Source organism: Medicago sativa, chromosome 3 (assembly GCF_051527215.1).
Source record: "Medicago sativa cultivar Bolivia chromosome 3, Bolivia_mono, whole genome shotgun sequence".
Classification (NCBI taxonomy): Eukaryota; Viridiplantae; Streptophyta; class Magnoliopsida; order Fabales; family Fabaceae; genus Medicago; species Medicago sativa.
In genome coordinates this window covers 24,460,200-24,474,517 of record NC_140751.1, presented here as the reverse complement: position 1 = coordinate 24,474,517, position 14,318 = coordinate 24,460,200, and the positions used below count along the sequence as shown (strand labels likewise).

Here is a 14,318-nt window from a genome sequence, read left to right as displayed (position 1 = left end):
ATTTATTTCTGAATAAGGAGTTAAGACAATCTACTATAGGGTCCTTCTCCTATCAAATAACTTGATGTCTAGAGGTGAGTGTTAACCACTTCTATTATTTTTTTGTGGGTTTTTCTATCATGTGTAAATTTGTACATGTTAAGAAGTTTAAAGTGGTAACCTTGACTTGAAATTTGTGCATTTAATATTAAATATATAGTAGTTTTTTAATAAATGATTGTTATTTTTCAATGAAAAGTTACTACTTTTGATTTCTTTAACATGTGCAATATTGCACATGTTAGACAAACTCTTTTTTTTTTTCCATGTGCACAATTAATTTTAAATGTAATTTTCTCCGTTCAATTGCTATATTATTTTAATATAAAAACTAATTAAAAGAATGAAGGTAAGTGTGTGTTTATTTGACTAAAGTTGAATTTTCATTTTCAATCTAAAATTTTCTTTTACTACGTGTATTATTCGAAAGAGGAAAAAAAAAAAAAAAAGAGGAATAATCGTATAGTTGTTTCAATGTCACGTGGATGTTCAAGTTTGTGAAGTGTTGGGACTACTAGCAGCTCTATAGTGGGCGAGAGAATTGAGTTTTCAACAAGTTGTCTTTACTCTTAACTAGACTTCGACCCATATGACGCCCGGGTTCTATCAACTGTAATATATATCAATAAGTTATTATAGTGTGTGTGTGTGTGTGTGTATATATATATATATATATATATATATATATATATATTGTCATCGATAATAAATAAGTCATAGAAAAAAGCACGTCACATTATAGATTTGACCCGTGATCAATGGATCTATCTCCACTCAAGTTTAACTCATTTCGTTTATGAACCAAGTTCAACGAATTTACAACAACAAAATTACATACGAAACCACACAATCAATCTCTTCAAGATACTCCCTCTGTTTTTAAATATAAGCAAAAGTCATTTTTTAAGTTCATTCATTTAATGATGTATGTGGTCCATATTATGAACCATATACATCATTAAATGAATGAACCTAAAAAGTGACTTTTGCTTATATTTAAAAACGGAGGGAGTATCAAACATCTGCATCAGTGATGAACGGAATAGTAACATGTCATAGAGGTATAATTTTCCCTTCCTCGAACTCCAAGAATCACTCTTTGCCTTTATAATCATATCTCACTATTCTTAAGCAATACACCTCGAAGAGACAACTCTATTCAATCACTGGTTCGCTTACTTTTGTTCACAACCACGTCAGTTCAATATACTTACATACCCAGTTCTAAATTAATACAAAAAACACCAAAATTGGAGGATTCAATATACTTGCATACATAGTTCTGAATTAATACAAAAAAAAACCAAAATTGGAGGGTAAAATATTTTAGTTGACTAAAATAGCATCAGAATATGCAAGTCTAAAATATATCAACCAAACAAAAACATTACATTATATATTAACGAAGAAAGTAAAAAAGCTATTTCTTATAAGAGTAATGATATTTTGACATCCATTTGGTGACAACTTTGTTGACAACCTTGTTTTTCTCACTTCTTATTGGTCAAAAACAATGGAGAGAGAAAAAGAAAGAGAGAGGATAACAACATCATGTGAGTATGAGAAAGAAAGTTGTCCAAAAATTGTCAAAAAGTGGTTGTCAAAATATCATTTCTCTTCTTATAAAAGCGTATGCATATACCTGTTATTTCTCATAGGAACTCCTATTTATCATATTTCTCATATACGTACTATTACTACCTACACCACAAAAAACAAAAATACTATTACTACTTGTCTTCTCATATTTCTCGTAGAATCTACTCTCTTAAGAATGAAATATAAACAAAAAAGATAGTTGTAACGTTGATTTATTTGGTTAAAAATTTAGTCCACATATATCAACTTCTCAACCAAGTACATATTTTGCTTACATTTAACAACTTTAAAATACACAACTTTATTATTTTTCATTATAGCAGCACCAAATTTAAATTAAAAATAAAGAAGTGAGAAATTACCAAACTCAAACTACAACAAATTTCAATATCACAAACAAAAACGTGTTTATTCATATATATGAGATTAAAGAGGACAACACGAAGATGAATAAGACATCGCAAAGAAGAATAAAGTGATATGATTATAGAGAGAGTACATATGAATTTCAATTTCCAATTAATTTTTCGATGAAGCAGACAAACATTATACGATTGAAAAAAAGTATCAACCACCATTAAATGAAATAGTAGAATACAATAAACACAAAAATCAAAAACAGAAATTATCAGTCCCATTAATTAAGAGAGGCTCACAAATCTTAAGTTAGATGTCTATAATATAAAGTACCAACAGACAAACACAATAAGAACCTTAAACAGCAAGTTTGGTTGAACTGTACGCCTAAATCGAACCAATTAATTAATAAACAAAGAAACTTCAATTATGTATGCTCAACATGAACAATAGATGTTGGAAGTAAACAAATCAAGTAGCAAGTAGAAGAATTGAGAAGCAAGTATAGTAGTAGATTATACTTGGTCACCAATAAATGTTTTGACTACACCATGTGAAGATAAGAGGCATCGCACCACCTTATCTCTTAACAGCACCGTTTATGTTCTCGTAATTCATAAGAAGGAAAATGATAGATATCAAGAATGGATTTTCTTGATGAATTTAAGAATGACATGACAGAATAATCACCCTTAAATTTTAATCTTATTTATTAAAGTTTCATAAAAAAAAAAAAATACATAACACCCACCACCCCATGATTTCCGGCCAGGCTGAGATTTTATTGGCTAACATTAATTTCGGGACAATTTCTTGATAAAATCTTTCTTAATAAATAGCATTGCTGCATTTAAATATCTTCAAGAAACACAATCATTAATTATCTACAACAATATATGATTGAAGGAAATGCTAATAAACACAAAGATATTATTTACAGCAATGCTATTTATCAAGAAAGATTTTATCAAGAAATTGTTCCGAAATTAATGTTAGCCAATAAAATCTCAGCATGGCCGGAAATCATGGGGTGGTGGGTGTTATGTATTTTTTTTTATGAAACTTTAATAAATAAGATTAAAATCTAAGGGTGATTATTCTGCCATGTCATTCTTGAATTCATCAAGAAAATCCATTCTTGATATCTAGCATTTTCCATTTAAATGATAGTTAACATTGATTATCATACTTATATATAAATATACGCAGGTTGTAATAATTGAAACTCTTCAACCACAATTTGAGTTAAAACTAAACTAGAAGCTCTATTTGATGTTGGAACGTGAGATATTGATGCATCAAGTGGAAATTCTTAATAAAGAAATACTTCTTAGAGATAGTAGTAAACATAACATTACATATGCTTCCTATATAATTGTTTTATAAGGAAGTATTATATGGCATGTGAGAAGATAGACGTGCTCCCTTTGACCTTAATTATAAGTAAAAGTAGGTCAAATAAAATATATGTATTTGGTTTAAATTAAATACATTAACTTTCTATAAGCTAGTATAGCTTATATTTAGGTGTGCAAAAAGAAATTTATTAATTGATTCCAATTAATTACTAGCTAAAATTGTGTTACGTAAAATCAAAGTAAAGAAACTGGAAAATTGTTGTTCACACATTTGATAGGGCTGAAAAACACATGTAAATTACTCAAATGCCCGTCGGCAGTTAACTGCCGAATTTGATTGGAACCTGCTTCAGTTAACTGCTGATGTGCTCATGCTACAAATCTGGCAGAAGCTCTCTCATCCATTATTACTCTCAAAATCTCACAAAATTTCCCCAATCTCTCTCAAAATCTCTCTAAAAATCTCAACCAAATTTATTCAACAAAATCTCAACCAAATTTCTTTAGTTTTTGAGTAGATTTAAATTATTTTAGTTTTTGAGTAGATTTACATGTTATAATTCATTTTTAGAGTAGATGTTAGTTGATTAATTTAGTTAAAATGTTTGCAAGATGTTTATGTTATAGTTTAGAATTTTAGGGTTATTTTTTATTTTGGTGTTTTATATTTATTTTTTTATTTTAGTTTTTAAGTAGATTTACATGAAAGAGTATATGATTTATTTTAAGAGTAGATATAAGTTGAATAATTTTGTTATATTTTACATTATTTTTATGTTTTTTTAGGGTAAAGCATTTCAGGGTTATTTTTATGATTTGTAGGGTTTATGTATAATTTACACTCCAAATGTTTGATGAAATGTTTGAATGAGTTTTTCATTGATTATTTTTAATTTCTATGTGTGTAGATTTGAAACAAAGGTCGGGTGGATCGATGTTCATGCACGATTCAACGGCGGAGAACCTCAGAGGTTGAAGGTTCGGTGCCTTGGTGTAACATTAAGAGGTCTCAAGGATGAACTGAATGAATTCAAACAAGGAGTCAACCCCGAAGACACAAGGAGGGTGGAATACGTTCGGTATAAACGTCCAACACTCGACGAGGGGAGAGTATCATTCACTTGGGTGGAATTAAAGAACGACGAAAACGTGACGAGCATGTTTTGGGAGCGCAGCATGTTCCATTGGATCGATATGCGGGTAACGTTGCTGAGATCAACTGAAGATATTATCAAGAGTCTGATTCCACCAGAAGATCGTGATTAGGTAGGGAATGCACCTTCCAACTACAACAATTGTCTTCCTTTGAATAAGGTAATTCAAACTTGCCAAACGGCGGGACTCCAACATTCACTCGGCATTCCCATTGTTCCTTTCAAAAGATTAAATTCTTGTTAGGTTGGTTTAGATGAATGTATTGAAGTGTCAAGGAATGGACCTCATTCTTTTGACACTTGAATACCATCATTTAAACCAAGCCTAATAATAATTTAATCTTTTGAATGGAACAATGGGAATGCCGGACGTATGTTTGAGTCCTGCTATTTGGCAAGTTTGAATTTACCCCATTCAAAGGTAAGATAATTGTTGTAGTTGGAAGGTATATTTCCGAATGTAATGTAATATAATGTGATAACATATATAATGTAATGGAACAATAATTATCTTATTTATTCACTTTTCGAATTTATTTATTCATTACGCAATTTTAATTATTCGAATTCATGTTAGATTTAATTAGTTTTTATTCGAATACGCAATTATTCAAAACGGGACTTTAATTGAAATAATTTAAAACACGATTTTTATTTAAAAGCACCATAATGTCAAGGAAAATGTAGCAAAATACGCGCGACATATAAAAAAACATAAAAAAGATCCAAAACAAATAGGTATTACAAGCAACTACATTCAAGCATCTTCCTCGTCACACAAGTCAATCGGGTTGCCCGTGACAGTCCCTGGAGCACCTGCTTTTGGCTGAGGACCAAAATAGCATGTCCTCCCGCTCCTCCTCAACCTCGACTGATTGTACACCAGCACCTTCGAATCCTTCTTTTTGACGGAACCATCACATGTGATTTTGTGCCATGTCATAGGAGATTTTTCTTTCTTCTTCTCATCACCCTGAACGTTACCTTGGTTCTGATTATGAGACATGTATACAGAAAAAAAAATTGGCGATCAAAACCTAAACTAAACAACAATGCGATAAAATCATGAAATCAAAAAATCAAAATCAAAACCTAAACCTAAACCTAAACTATCATCAAAACCTACACCTAAACCTAAACAATTCTACAACAATTCATCAAAACCTAAACTTAACAATTCAATAAAATTTCTATAACAATTAAAACAATTCATAACAACCTAAACCTAAACCTAAACAATTCTAACAATTCTAACTTAAACTATCCTAAAATCATAAAACATAAACCTAACAATTCTAACAATTTTAACAATTCTACAACAAATCGTCAAAACAATAAAACCTAAACATAAATCTAACATATCATAAAATGATAAAATCAATAAAACCTATATAATCGAAATTTAACAAAAAAAACAAACAATTCAACAACAAAACAGCAATGCAATAAGATTTAAAAAACGTACTTGTTTTTGTGATTGAAATTGGCTTGGAATGACTTGAAATGACTGAAAATCGCACCTAGGAGAACCAAAAACGTAACAATGGAGTTTTGAAAACTCCTATGCCTGTTCTATTCTTATAACAGATCATCGGCAGTTAACTGCCGAGGTTTTCCTCGGTAGTTAATTGCAGCCGGTTCCAATCAAATTCGGCAGTTAACTGCCGAGGGGCATTTGAGTAATTTACATTTGTTTTTCAGCCCTATCAAATGTGTGAACATCAATTTTCAAGAAACTGAGACACATACGACAATATTTTGTGGCATTTTTAGATATTTGAAGATAAAAATTTGTGAAAGTTTCTTTACATAAACTAAGGGACAGTTTGCTTTTTAAAAATACTTTCAATTTTAATTTCTGTTTTAATTTTACTTTTCATGGATAGAAATGCTAGTACAGTTAATAATTGTGACACTAAGAAGCTGAAAGGCTAACACGGGCGATTGTATTTCAAAAACACAAAAAATATGTTATTCAGTGTATAGGCTACTAGAAGGATCAAATGCTCAAGAGGTCAGGGAAATGGTTCTAGATATGCAATCTAGGTTGTTGTTAAATATGCATGGGAAAGGTATCAAGTCTGCTCTAATAAATCCTTCAGCTTTATTGTCTGATGCATGGTAGACATTCAAGGAGACATTATCCAACATTGAACTCCAATCAATGGTTGATGCACTTGCACTAATTCTATGTATTCAGGTTAGTTTGTTGTTTATAGGTGTAAATTGCAATGGCATATGCTCCGGATTTTGTTTGACGTGGAGTTCTTGATACAATTTTATGCCACAACAATTGGGGTGCAGATCCTCTCCATTTCCTTAAGAAATTGAGATCTTCAAGTTTGTTGAGTATGAGCTTGACACGTGGCACATTAAAACTCAATGTCTAAGATTTACTGAAGAAAAAAAAGTCAGAAAACATGGATGGGAATAGTGAATACGAAGAGAGAGAATACACTTTCTCCATCTCTCACAATTGTCTCTCCGACTAACGACCTCCGTCACTTCCGCCGTCGCCGCATCTCAAAGCAAAGCCCTCCGCCACTGCCACCGTCCCGCCTCTTTGCAAACCTACCCTTTCTAGAAGCCAACACCATATGTTACTGTGACGACCCAAATTTGCCCTTTCTCGTTCATGTTTTCTAAAAGACAACAAAGACATGAAGGTTTTCCCTTGGCATTCTAATTCTTCAATTTTGACAGATACCTTTGCATACATGTTCAATTGTTCATATCAATTTAGAGGAACTCACTTTGTATTTTATTTTACTGGCTTATTCTTTTTGCAGATTTTGCTAGTGATGATATTCATAATTTGAGCAAGACTTTGGTTGCTGTTACATGTAATGCTGATACATATATGATAATATCATAGTTGGGAGGGTTACTGAGCCAAGTCCATAAGCAATGATGAAGTTCAAGGGATAAAATGTTGTTATTTTTTCTGTCTTGCGGATTGTTTTTATGTCCTGCTGTTGTATTGTTGTCCTAAAGGAAGAATCCTTAGAGGAGCCCAACATTGTATTGAATTGTATTGTCATATGTGTTTTAGATTTTGGGGCGTCTGGTTTTGTGCTCATTGCAAGTGTTGCGGTTTTGGTTGGTGTCTGCCATCAATATGGGGCGGTTGGTGCTATTTGCTTCTGCTGTCAATTGGTGTTAGCAGCTGCCAGCAGCTATCTGTGGCGCGGTTCTACACGGTTTGTTGTGCAAGGGGGCTGGTTTTGATGCAGATGTATGCTACCTATGCGTAGAGGGCCATTTCTCTTGTCCGGATGTTCAATTTTCGGCTGTTTTGGTTCAGTTTATACCTTTGCATCATTCTCTAGTGTTAGGCGGCGGGGTTTTATTTTGGTAGTCTCTTTAAGGAGTGTTGTTTCACGGGTTTGTGTCGGGTGTTCCGCCTATATACGGCACCCTTGTTTGTATTGGTTTGTTTCTTTTCGCTTGCGCTGTTGGTTTTTGTGCGGCTTGCACCCATTCGTTGTCAATAAAATTAGCATATCAAATGTAATGTTTGGATTTTCGTGTAATGAATTGGCTTTGTCCTGTTATCAAATGTACCATATTCATATTTTTTTTAATAGTGTAACTATAGCATAACCTTTTCTATAGCAGGACTTTTTCTATTTCACATTTTTTTTTTCAAGTGTAACTATAGCAGAACCTTTTCTATTTCACATTATAGCAAAATGGTACATATAGATGGAAATGAAAAGTAGCCAAAATAAGAGCATCGACCCAAATTATAAGATAAAAGTAGCCAAAATAAACTAGTATATCAGAATTGTCATCAAACCCAAAAAGTGATCAACAAAATGCAATATAGGTCCCCTAATAGAAAAAGTAGTAATGTCTAAAAAAAGTTATACATCCCAATTGTGTTAGATCCTAATCTCATTTGACATTTGGATTCTAATCTCATGTAGACTTCCATTGTCAGCTTCTGTTAAAGGTAAATGTCGACTTGCATTCCCAGTTTGAGATGCCATCAAAGCATGGCTTCCATATCCAGATTGGCTTCCATTCCAAGCATGTGTGCCATCATAATATGTGATAGCAGTACTGAAATTCTGTCACATGTTAAAAAGAAAGTATGGATATTTTTACCAATTTTTTCTTTCTCTTCCTTCCATTCAAAGCATGTGTACCATCATTGTTTGCAGGAGATTGTTCCTACATAGTAGTAAAAGTAACATGTATTATGTATATGTGATAGCAGTACTAAAATTTTAGGCACATGTTAAAAAGAAAGTAAAGAGTTGTTTACCAATTTTTTCTTTCTCTTAGTCTGTGATAGCCTTTTTTGTCTCTTTTTATCCAATTTCTCAAGCCAAGTTGGATGCCTTTTTTTAGTCCTATCTAAGCAATCTCGGCTCTTTATTGCTTTTGCCCCACCAAGATCAACAGTGTCCACATTCTGATCCTTTTTTTCATTTGCAATTGATATAGACACATGACTCATTCCAATTGACTCTCCATCCATAGACTTTTTAGTCAGCATATCTTCAACTATTTTATGAGACTCTTCATAAACTTTGGACAAAAATGTGTAAGTTTCATGAGATTCTGATGCTCTATTGCTCAATTTAACTGCTCGAGGACATAACTCATTGTATCGTTTCATGAAATGAGCTTTTATGTCCAATTCAATATGTTCCCCTTTCCAATTTTGATTACATCCCAACCTTGCATCTCTTGTCCAACGTTTTAGTATATATTGCTGAGGAATTAGCTTAACATTCATAAAATCTAAAACTTTCAAAGCATGACTGCATAAGATTCCATGTGTCTCAAACTTTCGACAATCACAAGCAACTGTTTTATCCATATGATTCGCTACTACTATCCGCTCCTTGCTGTTATCATAATTTGTAACAACATATGACCCTTCTTTCAAATTTCTTAAACAAGAAGCTTGACATTCCTCATATTCATCTTGGAATTCCTCAAAAATTCTTGGAGTGTAAACATTGCCGGCTTGTACAAGCATAGGGATCTTTTTCATTTTCAATCTTGGCAACTTTTGTCTCGACTCATATTCAGCTTCTGACTCATTATTCCGCTTTCCGTTGACAACTCTTTCAAAGTGTGTGAAAAATTGTATCAAATTTAAATCTGACTTCAAATGATTTTTTAAATCAGCATTAAAACTCTCACTTAATTGAGTAGATCTCATACCTGCAGTGAAAGTCTTTCGCACATAAGCCCATGCCCATTTTTCCTTGAATCGAAAAATATTATGGAGCCATGAGTCTTTAGAAACATTATGCTCAACTAGTAAAGCATCCCATCCACTCAAAAATTCTTCTTCCTCTTCGTGTAGATCAATGCATGCTTCAAAATCTGAGCAGAATTGTGAACTCTGTTGATATAGATGATTCACATGCCTTAGGGCATTTTCCCTTATATGCCAAGTGCACAATCCATGAAATGTTTCTGGCATGACTATAGAAAGAGCCTTAGCCATTGCTGCATCTTAATCTGTTAGAATGGTTTTAGGCTTTTTCCCACCCATTGCTTTGAGAAAGGTTTCAAATAACCATTGAAAAGAAGGGATTGTTTCATCATATAATAATGCTGCCCCATAAACAATTGTTTGTCTGTGGCTATTAAGGCCAACAAATACTCCCAACGGACGATAATTCTTATTTGTCTTGAATGTGGTGTCAAAAGTGACAACATCACCAAAGTACCCATAATCATTTATCATTTGTGCATCGGCCCAAAATATGTTTGTTATTTGCTCTTCAACATCCATCTGAAACTCATGAAAGAATGAAGGATTTTCACTTTGCTTTTTGAAATGTATTAGTAATGCACCTACTTCACCATACCTTAGTGAGTGGTTCCTTTTAGTGCGAAGCAAATTTCTATGGTCTTGTCTTGTGTAACCAACAGTGTTTATTCCACCAACTTGTTTTGACACAAAATCATGAAAATCTTTTGGTTTCAATCCAGATTCATCAGCCAATACAATTTGGGATGCTTGTGACTCAGATATGTGTCGATGAGAGCGAATCATATAAACATACTCAGCTGGCAGAAGAAGGTGATTATGTTCCGCTACAAAGTCAATAACCTTGTATTTTCCAATCTTCCGATCAAGTGAAATAACCATACGTGCTAAACATCTTGTTCTAGTTTCTGCTCGAGCCTCTTTTGTTAAGTAATCACGTTTGTCGACACCGCGTCTACCCTCTTTGGAGCACACAAATTTTCTTGAAGTAAGAACTCCATCTTTTTTGCTTTTATTTGCATATTCTCGACGGATACCAAAACCACATTTCCTACTATACTCATTATAAAATTCATATGCCAAGGACTCAGACTCAAACTCCATTTCCAAGTGTGGTACATTACTAACAATACTCTCTTTTCCCTGTTGCACGATATCATTCACCAATTTTTCTACACCTTCAACCATTGGATTGGATGTAATATTCACATTATCTAGAAAATGGAAAAAAAAAATATAAAGTCAACATGTTAATATTCATAGACATTTTATATTAATTTTATATTGTCCAATTACTTTCAAATATTCATGTTCTACGTGTGTATATTCATCGACAAAGAACAAAATCTTACCGGTGCCCAGAGGTGGTGATGAATGGTGAAGATTTGCATCATGTTCTACGTGTGTCGTTTCTACCATTGAAGCAAGCTTCAGGTCTACAATACAGTGGAACAAGGACGACAAAAATTCAGAATCGACGTCGTCGGAGGCGAGATGACACCAACGCAGAAGTGAAGCAACGACACAAAAGTGAAACCAAATGATGATGGTAAGTCACAGTAATGAGGAGAAGGAGGTTGGGAACACCATAGTATTGGTTCAGACCATAGAGAGGTGAAGGAAGTGAAACGACGAAGGAAGTGAAACCGTTTTCTTCATATTCTCTTCTAATTTTCTGAATTTTTATTTTATTTTAAATAATTTTATTTTAAAATGAATCTCAGCCATTGGAGTTTTAATGTGCCACGTGTCAAGCTCATACTCAACAAACTTGAAGATCTCAATTTCTTAAGAAATGGAGAGGATCTGCACCCCAACAATTGATAATCTCATGGTTACATCTAATAGTCTACAATGTTCAATTTTTGCCATACATACTTCTATTTGTATTTGTACTGGCAAGATAACTTATATTGTTGCATATATAATACAATACATAGATAAATATATCTACTAACCTATTAAATATGTTTGTATATGTAATCCTTTTATTGCCTCCACTCTTTCAATGAGTTGGTGTTGTTGCTTTGATTTGTTAAACATTTAAATAGGTTGGTAGATATATTTATCTATATGGTGTATTTTATAATCAACAATATTAGTTCTTTTATTAGTGCGAATATAAATAGAGGTATGTATTGTGATAATTTAGCAATGCAGATTATGTAGATATTACCATGCAGTTAAAAACTATTGTGGTAGAAAATTTTATCAAGAACTTCCCATCAATCAAAATATGAAACTTAACATGGCAATTTACAATTGTAAACAAACAAACCTGAATATATGGAATTTGTGCAGGTTAAACAACCATTGATTAGGGGTCATGCTGGATAACATCATCGTGGATGCCTTCCATAGGTCATGCAATAAATCTAAAAGATGTATTAAAAAGGACTCAATTCCCTTCTCGAGCATATCTTGCAACAACCTAGCTTGCATATCCAGAGCTGTTGCCCCAACTTCTTGAGCATTTGATCCTTCAAATAGACCACACACCGAATAACATGTTTTTAGTGTTTCTGGAAATGCACTCTTCTGTCTTACCCTTTCATCTTCTCTGTGTCACAGTTATTAACTGTAATAGCCAATCCATCCATGACATGGTAAAATGAAAATTGAACCTACAATTGAAAAGTATTTTAGAAAGCAAACAAGCCCTTAGTTCTAGAAAGAAATGTTCACCAAGTTATCCATTCAAAGATCTAAAGATGTCACAAATATTGATGTGTGTCTAAATTTATTTACTTACATTTTGTGTTCCACAATTTCAGCTAATAATTAATTGGACTAAATTAATAAATTTAATCCCTCTGACCTTAAATATAAGCTAAAGTTGATTAAAGAAAGTTGATGTATTTAGTCTAAATTTTGAACTAAATACATCTATTTTCTTTAACCTTCTTTTAACTATATTTAAAGGGTCAGGGACTATGTTTTTATTCTCTCATGCCATATACTATTTGCTTATAAAACAATTTTAAAGCAAGCATATATAATGTTAACTACCATATCTAACAAGAGTTTCTTTATGAACAATGGACATTTGATGCATAAATTTCTCACGTTCCAACATCAAAGAATGTTTTTGTTTTAGTTTTAACTCATGTTGTAGAGCTGCAACTACTTGAGCCTCCATATCTTTATACATGTGCATGATAATTATTGCCAAATATCATTTTAAATACATTCAAGAAACACAAACATTCATTATCTCAAACAATATCACATTAATGAATGATTGGTAAGTTTCAACAAATGGAAACACTACTAGTTAGCTTCCAATGATCATATTTCACATAGTATTCCATCAACCAACAAATTCAAGTAATTAATAGATAATAGCCATGGAAATTAATTACTTTTAGAAGAATTTATCTTATATTCTTATTTTTAAATAACAACTTTGTCTGTTAAATTAAAAAATACATTGAAATAATAGTAATTTGATTTTTTATGTTTAAAATAAATTTTTATTTGAAACAAATTACAAAGTTCATATGAATTAAACCACTGAATATCTAAAAAAATACAATGATGACACATCCACGAAAAATTTAAAATTTAAACTCAGAATTTAAAATTTAATTCTTGAAACTCACCGATATCAAAGAATAACCATTGGTGTGAAGTGCCTCAATTTAAACCCCTTCTTAATGCATTCATATTTAATCAGATAAATCACAGTCAGTGAAGATTTGTGTTGAACATCAACAAAACGACAATAATTTAAAACATAATAGAGAAATCATATAAATATATGACATCATTGGTGATTTTCATTTGATCAAGCACAAACTGATTGGTTTCCCCACAAGTGGATATAGTGAACAAAAATTAACAGAAAGATTAAACAAAATAAAGAAACCAACAACAAAGTAGATGCAGTCAATTTCAAAACAAAGCATAGATTTACCTCCCTACAACGACATGAGATAACAAGGGTTAGGAATCAGATCTAGAGACCCATTGATATCGTTTGCAAAATTGGCGCCGGTTCATGTTTGTTTTGTAAAACTGAACAAAGCAACTAATTTATATGGACTTCAATAGGTTAGGGTTTGTTTTAGGTTAGATTTTTTTAAAGTAAATTACACCCCCTCCCGAAGAGAGACTTGAATTACACCTCCCTCCCCTATCATGTTAAAAAGAAAACTCCATTTCCTTGAAAAGTAAAACTTATACTCCTCCTCCCCTACAAGATGATTGAATTACCCCCCCCCCCCCCCCCCCCCCCCCCCCAACACACGCCACTCTTTAATAATTAATAATATGCTTTATTGTTAATATATTTATAAATAAATAAATATTTCTATTATATCGACCAAGTTTGAACCGCCATTTAAAAAATAAATTCATTTCTTTATAATTTAAATGTCAATGATGATTATATTTAAATATTTTGTTATTAATTTTATAATAAATAATATAAAATTCACTTTTAAATAATCTTATTTTATCAACTTTCATAATTTTTGTCTTATTTTAATTTTTTTTCTTGCTGATGGAAAATTTCGGCAAGTGTATCAAATATCGTTCACAAGTAATAAAGTAGCAAGTACGATTGTCTCT

At 32.2% G+C, this 14,318-nt stretch overlaps 1 long non-coding RNA gene and 1 pseudogene across 1 annotated transcript; one reads left to right on the top strand and one right to left on the bottom strand.

Moving 5' to 3' along the window:
• The first annotated feature begins 6,933 nt into the window (after window positions 1–6,933).
• On the top strand, window positions 6,934–8,110 carry LOC146936572 (uncharacterized). The gene is made up of 2 exons (XR_015030661.1): window positions 6,934–7,173; window positions 7,297–8,110. It is a non-coding gene; the product is annotated as an uncharacterized LOC146936572 (long non-coding RNA).
• A 447-nt stretch (window positions 8,111–8,557) lies between these two features.
• On the bottom strand, window positions 8,558–10,643 carry LOC146936571 (protein FAR1-RELATED SEQUENCE 5-like; annotated as a pseudogene).
• Window positions 10,644–14,318: the final 3,675 nt, after the last annotated feature.